Source organism: Brassica oleracea, chromosome C2, assembly GCF_000695525.1.
Source record: "Brassica oleracea var. oleracea cultivar TO1000 chromosome C2, BOL, whole genome shotgun sequence".
In the NCBI taxonomy this organism is placed as follows: Eukaryota; Viridiplantae; Streptophyta; class Magnoliopsida; order Brassicales; family Brassicaceae; genus Brassica; species Brassica oleracea.
This window is the reverse complement of record NC_027749.1, coordinates 13,361,930-13,374,698: the sequence shown is the minus strand read 5'-3', so window position 1 is coordinate 13,374,698 and position 12,769 is coordinate 13,361,930. Positions and strand designations below refer to the sequence as shown.

The window sequence follows — 12,769 nt, the reverse complement described above, 5'->3', positions numbered from 1 at the left end:
AATACATATTAAAATTCATATTAATTTAATTTTAATTGTTATTAGGTTGGGAATTTTTTATTACTAATATATTTTATATTGATACATATTATATTTGTATTTTTTAGAACACAAGGTTTTTATTAATATCTAAAATGTTAAATTATCAATAATTATTAGGAGAATTTGTCAAAATGACCTAAAACTTGATTTTAAATGCAAAAGTATACCTTAAATTCAATCAAATGCTAAAGTAACTTAAAATGTAACTGAAATTACGATCATCTCCTTATGACCAAACAAAAAACTTATAATATCTTTTACGATTATAACCTACCTCGAAGAAATATGACGGATTAAGGAAAAATTTCAAACTTTTGAGATCACGCATGTTCCCAAGGCTCAGAATACAAGGGCATATAGTCTTGCACATGGTGTTCGCACTCAACTGCTTCAATTTTTCTTTATAGACGCGGAGTTCCCTAGTTGGTTATAAACTGATGACAAAAAAACAGACTTCTTGGGAACTTTTCTAACATATGATGCATTAGAAGATTTCTTTGGAAGTTTTTGGGATGAATAGTAAATTAGGGTTTAGAATACTTTTTGGAAAGTTTTCTAATGAATTTTATGTTAGAAGACTTCCGAACCAAAAATATTTAACCTAATTGGAATTTTTGTCTCCTTATATAAAAAAAAACTAGGTGTTTGCCCTCAATTTTGAGGGATATTATATTATATGAAAAATATATATTATGTTTACATTGTTATAATGTTTGTCACTCTAAAACTGTAATGTTTGTCACTCTAAAACTCTCCAATCTCTGTCTAATCTCTTTGACCTTGAAAACATCAAACGATATATCAATTTCTCATTTTTGGCTCATGTCTTTCTTACTAATTTATCTTATCATTTGCAGGTTTTCCATTTTATGGTTCTCATATTCCACTCATTTAAAGATAAATTTATTATTTTTGGATATGTGTTTTTGTGTTTTATATGTTAGATTCGAAAAAGTTATAGAATAACCTAATGTGCCTTTTCTATTTATTATTTAAGTATTTATTGAAGTTTTTCTCTGTTTGAAACCATTTTAACGTTTTTGGATATGCAAGTTTTTCAAATCTGAGTTGGACTTTGGACTTTGTTAGCAGATTTCTCCTTAAAACTTCTCCAGAAGTCTTCTGGAGAAACCTTCTTCAGAAGTTTTATAGTGCATTTTAAGTTAGAAACTTCTCAAGAAATCTTCCGAACTCAAAATATTTCGTTTAATTGGAATTTTTGTCTTCTTATACAAAAAAATTACACATTCTCTCTCTTCTTCTTAAATAGATACAACAAATATGTAATGTTTCTCACGCCAAAACTCTCCAACTTCTCTCTAAGCTCTTTGAACTTGAAGACACTAAACTTTATATCAATTTCTCATTTTTTGTCTCATGTCTTTCTTACTACTTTATCTTGTTTTTTGTTTTGCAGGTCTTACTACTTTATAAATTTTGGATGTGTAGTTTTGTATTTTTATATGTTAGAATCGAAAAAACTTATAGATTCAACCTAAAGTGATTATTTTTATTTATTATTTAAGAATAAGAAGTTTTATTTTTGAAGTTTTTTCCGTTTTGAAGCCTTTTAAATTTTTTTGATATTCAGGTTTTTCAGATCTGAGTCGGGCTTTATAGCAGACTTCTCAGAAGACTTCACGGCAGACTTTTCAAGCAGACTTCTCGGAAGACTTCACGCGAATTAAGCGGGAAAAGAAGTCTTCTAATTCGCGTTCAAATTTTACCGAAAATTTTATTTTTCTCTTATGGTTAGGAGAATCTTGTTTTGATAGTTTATATAATTTTTTTAATAATTTATCCACTTTGTCTTCAATCTATTAAAAAAATTCTTTGTTTAATGCTTAATTCATTCATTCAAGTTCTTGTAATCATAAATTATTGTCTTCATTGTAAATCTTTTGTTAATATTATGGTTGTGCAAATCAAATGGGAGGCTTATAATAAGATAACAAGTGACACAAGTTCATCATAACAAACATAAAATTAAATTCATAACACAATATTAAAAGTTCCAAAACATAACAAACATAACAATAAGTTCATAAAACTAGATATGGATATAGATATAAGATTCTGAAGTTACTTAATTCTCATTAAAGTTAAAAGTTATATCTTTTGATCTCAAAAAACACATTTAACTACATGACTTGATATTCTTGAAGTTACTTTACACTTTTGAAAGATGAAAAACATATTTTGATGTTACTTAACACTCTTAAAAATACAAGTTTTACAAAAACTAATGGAGAAAACTTCTCAAGAATTCTTCTCCCAACAGACTTCTTAAGAAGTCTTATCTCGTTAGCTATAAACATTAATAAAGATTAATGTTTATTGCTTCATAATTATCACAAATTAAGTTATGAATTTCATTCAAGAGCTTCAATATTGACTAATACATATGAAACAACAAGAAAATCTTAAAAAGTCCTTTTAAATTATGATAAAATGAAAGTTTAATAAACATTGACGTAGAAGGCTTCTACAGAAGTTTCCTAAGAGAAGAATTCGGTAAAGTCTTCCATTGAAGTCATTTTTGCAATTGCAAATTTACGAAGAAAGAGTTCTTAAGAAGTCTAATCTAAGTCTAGAGAAGTCTTCCTTTGTAAATATTGGCTTACTTTTGTTTTAAAAAAAATCTCGATAAGCATGTTAGTTTTGCGATTGACAGAAGTTTTGCACATATTCTTTTCTAAACAAGACTTTCAGAGAAGTCTTCTTATCGACACGTTTCAAAGTCTCGTAAGAAATCTGCGTAGGTTAGTTTTGCAATTGATCATATTTGACTTTTCAAGAGAAGACTTCTAACCACGGGTTTGACCATAATCTCAGAATAAAACCAAAGAAGACTTCTTGAGAAGTCTTTAAGCTGCCAGAAGTCTTCTAATTAGTATTAAATATTTACTTTTTTATTGTCAGTTGCAAAACCAACCTACACAGACTTCTTGCGACACTTCGAAGACTTCATGTGATGGTTAGAAGAATTCTCCGGAAGTCTTTTTTGAAAAGTCAATATTTGTAAAACTTCGGTCAATTGCAAAATTAACTTGCTTATGAAAGAAGAAGTCTTCTCTATTTTTTTTTTTTTGCTAAGAAAAGTTTCTAGAAGTCCTTTACGAAAAACATACCAAATAATAAATTGCAAAACTATTCTACCATTGACAAGAGACTTCTAGATCTTCGGGAACAGATCTGAAAAAACGAAAATCATACCTATAAACCGTGAGATGTCTTGCTTAACTTGTTCAAAGACACATAACTTCACCCCGGAAGATAACCACTCGTTATTGACCAAGAATCAAGAACTTGAGTGACTTCAATAAGCTCACCAATTTTGTAAGAGAAATATTGTGTTTTGGGATAAAATTAGTAAGAAAGTGAAAGAGAAATTGTTTATGTGGATAAGAAAATATGATAGGAAGAGTATATCTAATTTTTTTAGGTGCATCTAGAGCTTAAAATTGGTTATTCATGGTTGTTGGTGTATTGATGACAATGTCAATATTGTAAATACTTGATGAAGATGATGATGATTGAGTAGAATACTCATTTTTGGAAAAAAGGTAATTGCATTTTTGTGAATAACTTGAACTTATGGGGTGAATACGGAAAATGAAATTCCAAAACATGTCATAGTTGCATTTGACTTCAAGTTTTGAGTCATATTTAAAAACAAAACTCAATTATTAGTTAGCTACATAATATTAATTTTTATTTTATTTTGCAAGAAATATTGTTTGAAATTTTAACATTTTTAAATACTAAAATGAAATTGTGATTTGGTATAATTTATTGATATTTTGAATTTATATGAATTTTTTTAAATATTATGTAGCTTCAACTTGTTTAATCATATGTGATTTAAATTCTTATAGCTTTGAAATTAAAAAAGGTTTTGTATTCTTCTTAAGAAGATTGTTTTTTTTTTTTAATTTTTTATCATTTTCTAAACATAGTATATATCAAGTTTGTTAATTTTAAATATTTTTTAGTGTATTTTATTTCATATCGAATTTAAATTTATATATTATTTTTAAACAAAAAAAATAATATTCTCTCTTAAAAGATATTTCGTAATTTTATGTAATTTTTCTAAAAATAGTATATAATGTTGTTTAATTATAAATCTTATATATTAAAACAGAAGTCACAACCTTGATTCATGTGTGATTTTTTAAAAATGGACCTAATGGACATATTCCTAGAAAGTCATGTTACATTTAATCTCCAATCTAATCATTTAAATTTTGGGCCTACCAAAAAATTTTATTGGGCTATCAATAATTGGATTAAAACAATAGATGATCCATTGGATTTATAGATAGTAAAAATTAAATAGATATAATTTAATGTTGTAATACTATACCTCCATATGTTAAATATTTAAATATTTATCGATGTTAAATTTTTAAACTATAAAGATTTTTTTTTAAATAACAAAAATAATATTATCTAACAATGATTAATCTTTATTACCTTAAACCAATGAAAATAAATTTTAAACTATATAGTTTATTTTAAAAATTAAAAAAAAAAACTAAATGTTTAATTATTTACTCGATAATATAAATCTATGAAGCAAAAAGTTTAATTTTTAAAAAACTTTCTAAATTTGTGAAATATTACAATATCTTTGAATATGACAATATAACAATATTTTACTAATCTTTATATATATAGTTACGATTTTAATAATGAAATAATAATCCGAAAATATATATATATAGAAGAAGATACAAATACATGTGAAAGTTTAAAACAATCTATTCAATGAAAAAAATATACTGTAAACTTATTATGTTTTAAAAATTGATAGATACATATATTATACTATATACCAATTAAAAATTGAAAACAAAATATTTATATAAAATAAATGAAAACAAAAATCCGCGCGGTTGCGCGGATCGAGATCTAGTGATATTTATTTTGTTAGTTAGTTTATTTTATATGTACTTATAAAAATGTATTTGATTTTATTTAAGAATTGCATTTTATCCTCTCAGATCTGCTGTCGTCATCCTCTCAACTCCACTTTTATTATTTTGCGGTCATCTCATCCACCGTTGTCCTTCATCTTATGATCTCATAGTGCTAGGGTTAATCTAACATCTCCCGATTTAGTCAATTCTGGCGTTTCACCTTATATACCTCGAGGAAGCTATGTAGATTTGCCGAAGATTGCTAAGAAAATCAGTTTCTCCACTGTGCTTTCTCTAGATCTGTGAAGTTCTCAGCCATCAATCAAACGTTGGAGTTTGAGGTGCCTCCTGAGTCTTCCATTGAGTTATCTTTTCCACCTGGGAATACGACAACGCTTGTGATAAGTATTAACTCGGTTATACAAGGGAGGATGTGACTGTGGCTGAAGTGAATTTCTTGAAAGATGAATTTTTCAGTGGAGGTGAAACTGTGGTGATTGATGCTGACAAGATTTTGTTATATCAAACAGCTAGAATTGGGGATTTTGCTTACAAGTTTCAGTCTTTGGTTATGGGGATTACTTCGTTGACTTGCATTTTGCATTGAACTTTTCTTTGTGTTCTTATTCATAACATCGATCGTTTATGATTTGATTGTTGCAGGTTATATCCGGCCTTAATTTGTTTTCGCAAGTGGGAGAAAACACACCTTTGTGATCTCTGATCTAAAAGGATGCTTGTTGGTCTGGAAAGAGAGTTATCTATACGCTTAGAAGGAGTGACCGGAGAGCCACAATTCTATGTGGCATTTCTATTAGAAAGGATGCCACAGTTTCTTGCATGTTGCTTTCTTATCTCTTTTGATTCATCGACAAGATGTTTTGTCTTCCTTTTTATTTTATATGTGAGAAATATGGTTTCATATGGTGCTTGAGAACCATATAACCATAGGTATATCGTTTCATGTCTCCTTTTGTTTTGTTTTGTATGATTTTACCAACCAACATATTAGTTAGACATATCGTGTATGAAAAACAAAATGTACATAGTTTCAGACTTTCAAGTCTCTTTTTGTTTTGTTTTATATGATTTTCTTTTTTTTTTGCTGGAAACCCATCCAAAAATTGTCAAATGTTTTCCAACATTATAATATATAATTTTGGTTTAAATAAATTTATATGTTTGATTAAAACAGATGATTCTCCTCAGCCTAGTGGCTAAACCACTACTCTTAATAAAAAATTAGTCTCATGCCCCTGTGTTCGACTCCCAATCAAATCCAGACGTTTAATGTTTTTTTAATTGGATAAAACATTGTTGTCGCACAATATGATGCTCTTTCTTTGAGTTGTTGGGTTCAACTAGTGGGAGATGTAAATTTTTTCCTTGTTTTTCTCTCAGAATTCTACATCACAATTTGAAACTTACCAAACATGCAGATATGAAATCCTTAGTTCATGATCTCATTTCATTTTTTTAGTTTAAATGTTGCTAGAAAAAAAACACACTAAAATATTATTTCTCGGAGCTCATCCAAAAATTACCAAATGCTTTCCAATGTTTACAACATTTTTTCTATTTTTTTGGTTTTGTAAAGTCATCCAGAATATGTACAATGCTTTCATGTTACATTTAGAAATCTGAAAATTTTCAATAATCAACATAAATCTCTAATTGTTTTGCTTTGGCTCTGAACCAATATGATACTTCAGCTCAGACAGTGTTTGTCTGAGAGGTAATAAAACTCCCATCATATTACTATCATGCATAACTAAGTAAAAAATATTTCAAAATTTTTTAACACCGAATTTTCTGGAAAGCTTTCCTGAAACTATACAAATTCTTCCTGAAAAAAAACACACAAATTTCACTGGCACAAACAATCGTCTATAAATTTCATAAGCGAATTCACGATCCTACCAAAATATCAATATGCGTAAGCCAAACAAGTAACCAAGTATAACATTTTTCAAATTTGTTAACATCGGATTTTCTGGAAATCTTTCCTGAAACTATACAAATCTTTCCTGAAATTTTAAAAACAATACACAGTTTCACAAGCACAACCACAAGCAAAGACTAACAATGTCATAAGAAAATTTATGAGCCTACCAAAGATATCAACATGTGTAAACCAAACAATAAGACACCAAGCAAAACGTTTTTCAAATTTGTTAACATCGGATTTTCTGGAAGGCTTTCCTGAAACTATACAAATCTTTCTTGAAATTTAAAAAACACTACACAGTTTCACAAGAACAAGCACAAGCAAGAGACTAACAATATCATAAGCAAATTCACGAGCGTACCAAAGATATCAACATGCGTAAACCAAACAATAAGACACAAAGCAAAACGTTTTTCAAATTTGTTAACATAGGATTTTCTGAAAATATTTTCTGAAACTATAAAAATCTTTCCTGAAATTTTAAAAACACTACACAGTTTCACAAGCACAAGCACAAGCAAGAGACTAACAATGTCATAAGCAAATTCATGAGCCTACCAAAGATATCAACATGCGTAAACCAAACATTAAGACACCAATCAAAAAGTTTTTCAAATTTGTTAACATCGAATTTTCTGGAAAGCTTTCCTGAAACTATAAAAAAATTTCCTGAAATTTAAAAAACACTACACAGTTTCTCAAGCACAAGCAAGAGACTAACAATATCATAGGCAAATTCACGAGCCTACCAAAGATATCAACATGCACACCTAACAATAAGACAACAAGCAAAAAGTTTTTCAAATTTGTTAACATCGGATTTTCTAGAAAGCTTTCCTGAAACTATACAAATCTTTCTTGAAATTTAAAAAACACTACACAGTTTCACAAGCACAAGCACAAGTAAGAGACTAACAATATCATAAGCAAATTCACGAGACTACCAAAGATATCAACATGCGTAAGCCAAATAAGAAGAAAAATTCAAATTTGTTATCATCGAATTTTTTGGAAAGCTTTCCTGAAACTACATAAATCCTTACTGAAATTTAAAAATCACTACTCTGTTTCACAAGCACAAGCACACGCAAGAGACTAACAATGTCATAAGCAAATTCACGAGCCTACCAAAGATATCAACATGCGTAAGCCAAACAAGTAAAATAAGGAATAATTTTACCAAAATTTCTATGTGTCACTGGATGTTCAAAATTTCTTACCAAATATTGTAGATGGTCACGAGATTTTTGTAGTTGGTTTAAACTCTTATACTTGTTTGTTGATCCTTCCTGAAATCAAACAAGTAAAATAAAGAACAATCTTCTCATAGAAATGAATAAACACTTATCTCAATGGTATTAGTAACTAAGGATCTTGTCTTGTTAGATAGGCCTTTCACCACAAGGTTGCAGCTACCACGACTAGGCTGTGATTTTCAAATGTCAAAAGTTAACATCAAATCGTATCAAATGCTTAAACATGAGACTAAACAAGATTAAGACCTTGCAGCTGAGATGCTATCATTGGTATATCCCACAAACAAGGTTAGCATAAAACTCTTAGACAAGATCAAATACAATACATAAACACACAAAAAGGACAAGCCTTTGAGAAACTGGGAAGAAAGCGAGTACCCTGGAGAGAAATGAAAGCTCAGGCTTGGCGGAAAGACGGAAAAACTCTTCGAAGGAGAAGAGAGTTGCTTAGTTACTAAACTCTTTGAGATAAGTGTTTATCTGTTCGAAAATTCAAAGTAAACAAAGTAAACATTATACATCCATTTGCGAAACACCCAATTTTTCAATTAAGAACCCTAATTTTGATTTTGAATTGGAAATGTTTAATACTTACATGGCTTAGTTTGATTTTCGACCGATAAGAGTGTCGACGGTTGTAGATTCACCGTTGTTTATCTCCGGCGTCGTCGAGAAAAGAAGGCGATGATGTTGGAGACGTCGAAGAGAATCATCGTCGTTCCTCTGTCGTTCCTCGACTCCCTTTTCTATTTTTTTAGCTTTATTATGACAGGGTAGTTTAGAATTTTGATCTATTAATGAATGCTATTAATCTGATTTCTAGTTTGACAGGTTATTTTTGAGACATAAACTTAAATAGGTCTATTTAGGAGAACTGCCCATTAATTTAAATTTTATGAAAATCTAAAAATAGTATATATCACGCTTTTTAAATGATATTTGTTTTGATTTATTTTATATGGAATTTTAAAACTGCATTTCATTTTTTTAAATGAATTATTTTTTAAAAGACAATTCTCTCAACTAACAATTTTTAGTTTTTGTCACAAAATAGCTTTCAATGAGGAAAATGATCAAATAGCCCATTTTATTTTAAATTTTTTAATATTTATTATTTATTTTGTAAAATTTTAAACCTTATCTTCAAAACTCGACCCCTTAACTCTATATGATAATAGTAGATTAGTTAATCCTAGGGTATAAATGTATTTTTATCTTTTAGTAAAACTTTTTTGGTCATTTTCTCCTCGAGGACTATTTTTGTGAGAATAAACTAAAAATATTATCCTATAAATTTTTTTCTTCTTAAAAATAATTATTGTTAATTTTATGTGAATTTCAAAAATAGTATCTATATTGAGTTCATTTGTTTTTGATAAGTAGGTCCATCTGTCTATATTTGTTTTCTGAAGCAGATGAATTCACATGTCAAGTGGCATCTGAAAATGAAAGCACTAGAAACATTACGGAACCCGAAGCAGTGGTGTGAATGTCACAATGACCACAATCACATAACAAATGATTGCATTTCACCATAGAAAAAATCAACAAACTATTAAAAAGGATACTTCCTGAATTTTTTTCCTACAAAGCTAAAAATCTCCTTAACAACATGGAGGAGAACAATCAACTAGCCAGAACTACACCTATTTCACAACCTCGACACGATAGAGTAATCAATACTCCCTTCGTTTCATAATATAAGTAGTTTTGGCTAAAAGCGCAAAGATTAAGAAAATTATTATGTTTTTAAAAAGTATTTTATAATAAATAGGTTAGATATAATTTAACCAATAAAAAATAAGTCTATTTATTTATAATAAATAGGTTAGATATTATTTAACCAATAAAAAATAAGTCTATTTAATTTGATTGGTCACACTGTATTCAATAAATGTAAAAGTTACCTAGAACTAAGAAAACTACTTACATTTTGAAACAAAAACATTTCTCTAAAACTACCTACAATATGAAACGGAGAGAGTATTATATATGTGACTCCGAGACAAGAGGCATCACGCATGCAGCTACCAAGAAAAGCAATAGAAATGCCAAGACCGGTCAAGAAACCAGGAACCTAAATTTAGTCTTTGACAACATTTTATTTTAGTACATACGTAAGAAGGGATGCAAGCTAATAAGTTGTTGCGTCAGCACTGATGATTTAAGTTTGCCAATACAAACGAGTATAACATGTTGGTTAAGTCATGATAGTGACCGATGATAGCACAAGGATTATAGAAACTGGGAATTGGTGGTGAAAAATGATTTTTTGTCCTTTTTTTTATGTGGAGATAAATGATTTCCTATTTGATACTCCCTATGTTTCATTATAAGTGTCGTTTTAGGTTTCGGCATACCTAATCATATTTCAACCAATAGAAAAATAAATTTTGAATAAAATTAATAAATTTTGCAGTGAAAATCGAAAATGACACTTATTTTGTAATGAAAAAAATTATCTAAAACGACACTTAATATGAAATTTAATATGAAACGTAGGGAGTATGTATTAAATTGTGAAGTCAAGAGTTTTTTTTGTGATGCTGTAAGAATCGTACGATGGGTTCACATTAGATTAAATCAACAAGTACCAATACATATGTAATTCATTAAATATTTTTACTTTCTTTTGGCTAAATATTAATTTTTTACTTAAATAGTTATTTTAGGTATTTAACGCCGAAAGGGTTTGTTTGTCGAGGAAAAAAACATACAAGATGTGACATATATAAAGTAAAGGTATAGATTATCCACGAATTATTGATTCCGGACACTATTAGTTTCTACGTTTTTATCTTCTTTTAAATTATAAATACAAAACATATCATCATTATTTTTAATCATTCTAATATATTTTTGAGAAAAAATTCCCATATATTTTGTGTACTTGGAAATTTTGTTTTAACAAAAGTTCAAAAATTAATAACTAATAGACCAAAAAAAGTTTATATGTTTTGGGATTCTAAATGTTCAAGACTAGCTATGCATAGTTTTCAAATAGAAAATCATGTGGCTGTTCTATTTAAAGTAAAAATATATCCATTTTATGCATTTTAGTATAATACTAGTTTAAAAACTATATCAAAGAAGTTAAAATTTGGAAAAGCATAACAAATGAACCAACCAGAATACATGTGGTGTACGTAGCAACAATAAGATGTGGTCGTTAAACACTACAACGCATGTATAAAAAAGGAACAAAATAAATGCATATAAATCAAAATTATAAAGTTTTGGACTTGCATTGCGCGTTATACATGTAACCCCAAATTTCAGTGTTGACAATATAGTACGGATCATCCGCAAGAAAGTTATTTTTCTCGTGATTAGTATGTTATATATAAAGGGCTGTGTAAATACAGACGTCGGCTTTTATTAAAAAAAAAAAAAAATACAGACGTCGGTGCATGATTACTACTCAGAGAATCATGAGTAGTTGGCGAATTTATTAGGGTATTGAAATGTATCGTTATCTAATTCTCTTTAAATCCGAATACAAGTCTTTCAGCAAAAAAAAAAGAAAGATCCGAATACAAGTCAAACTCTACAAGCTACAATAAAAGCACATATTTAGCCATATTAGTTATATTATATGCTCCCAAAGATTTCAGAAATCATAGTTTTTCAACATTTATTTCCATTTGTATATTCAATAGCACTTAAGTTGTATACGTTGTCATCTCTACGTTTGTCCACGTGCGTTACGTTACTGATAGAAGTTTCCAATCTATACACCGGATATATGTAGGAAGTTGAGTTTAATTTCTACATTTTTTACATTAGGAATGTGCCGTGTTAATAATGTCTATCTACAATTCTACATTAAAGCAACATATGTTACGTTACGTGATTCTCTCAACTAAAAACATAAGCATTTTTTTGTTAATTGCATTATGTTCGATATTGGGGTTACATGGACCAGGTAGGTAATAAATCCGATGTAAGATTAAGGAAAAGAGAGTTTATTTTCATTTACAAAGATAGATTTGGACATTCGAGTATCCATTGGGGTTAAGATCTGAGTATTTCAGATTTTTTGGATTTTGATTCTAATTTGCATCACACGCTAAATCCTATTCTAGTCAATTTGTAAGTACATGTCGGAGTTTAGATATAACACATCGGTTTCGGTTCTAATTAGTACTACATTTTAAAACCCACAAGAAAACGTGCCCGTAACAACGAACATTTACGACGAAAATATTTCATCGTAAATTTACATGGTCTTTACAACGAAATTACGAGGAATATAACTTTCGTCGTAAACGCCATGTAAATTTACGACGAACTGATTTCGTCGTAAACTCCATGTAAGTTTACGACGAATGTACGTGGAATGAGAAATACGTCGTAATCATTACATCGACATTACAACGAAGCATGTTACCGTTATATTTAGGTGAAAACGTGTATTCAATGTGCTTTAACTTACCTAATTTCGTCGTAAAGTCGTTGTAAATAATATGTTAAAACCATGTAAAATCCATGTAAAATATTCCTTGTAAAATCGTTGTTATATTTCAACTACCCAACTCGAAAATTTCTCTATATATATGTCATTTCTCACAACTCTCTTCCTCACAACACACAAACGG

General features: G+C 28.9%; 1 long non-coding RNA gene across 1 annotated transcript; it reads left to right on the top strand.

Moving 5' to 3' along the window:
- The first annotated feature begins 5,023 nt into the window (after positions 1-5,023).
- Positions 5,024-6,030, top strand: LOC106325216. Its single transcript, XR_001266844.1, has 2 exons — positions 5,024-5,449; positions 5,631-6,030. It is a non-coding gene; the product is annotated as an uncharacterized LOC106325216 (long non-coding RNA).
- Positions 6,031-12,769: the final 6,739 nt, after the last annotated feature.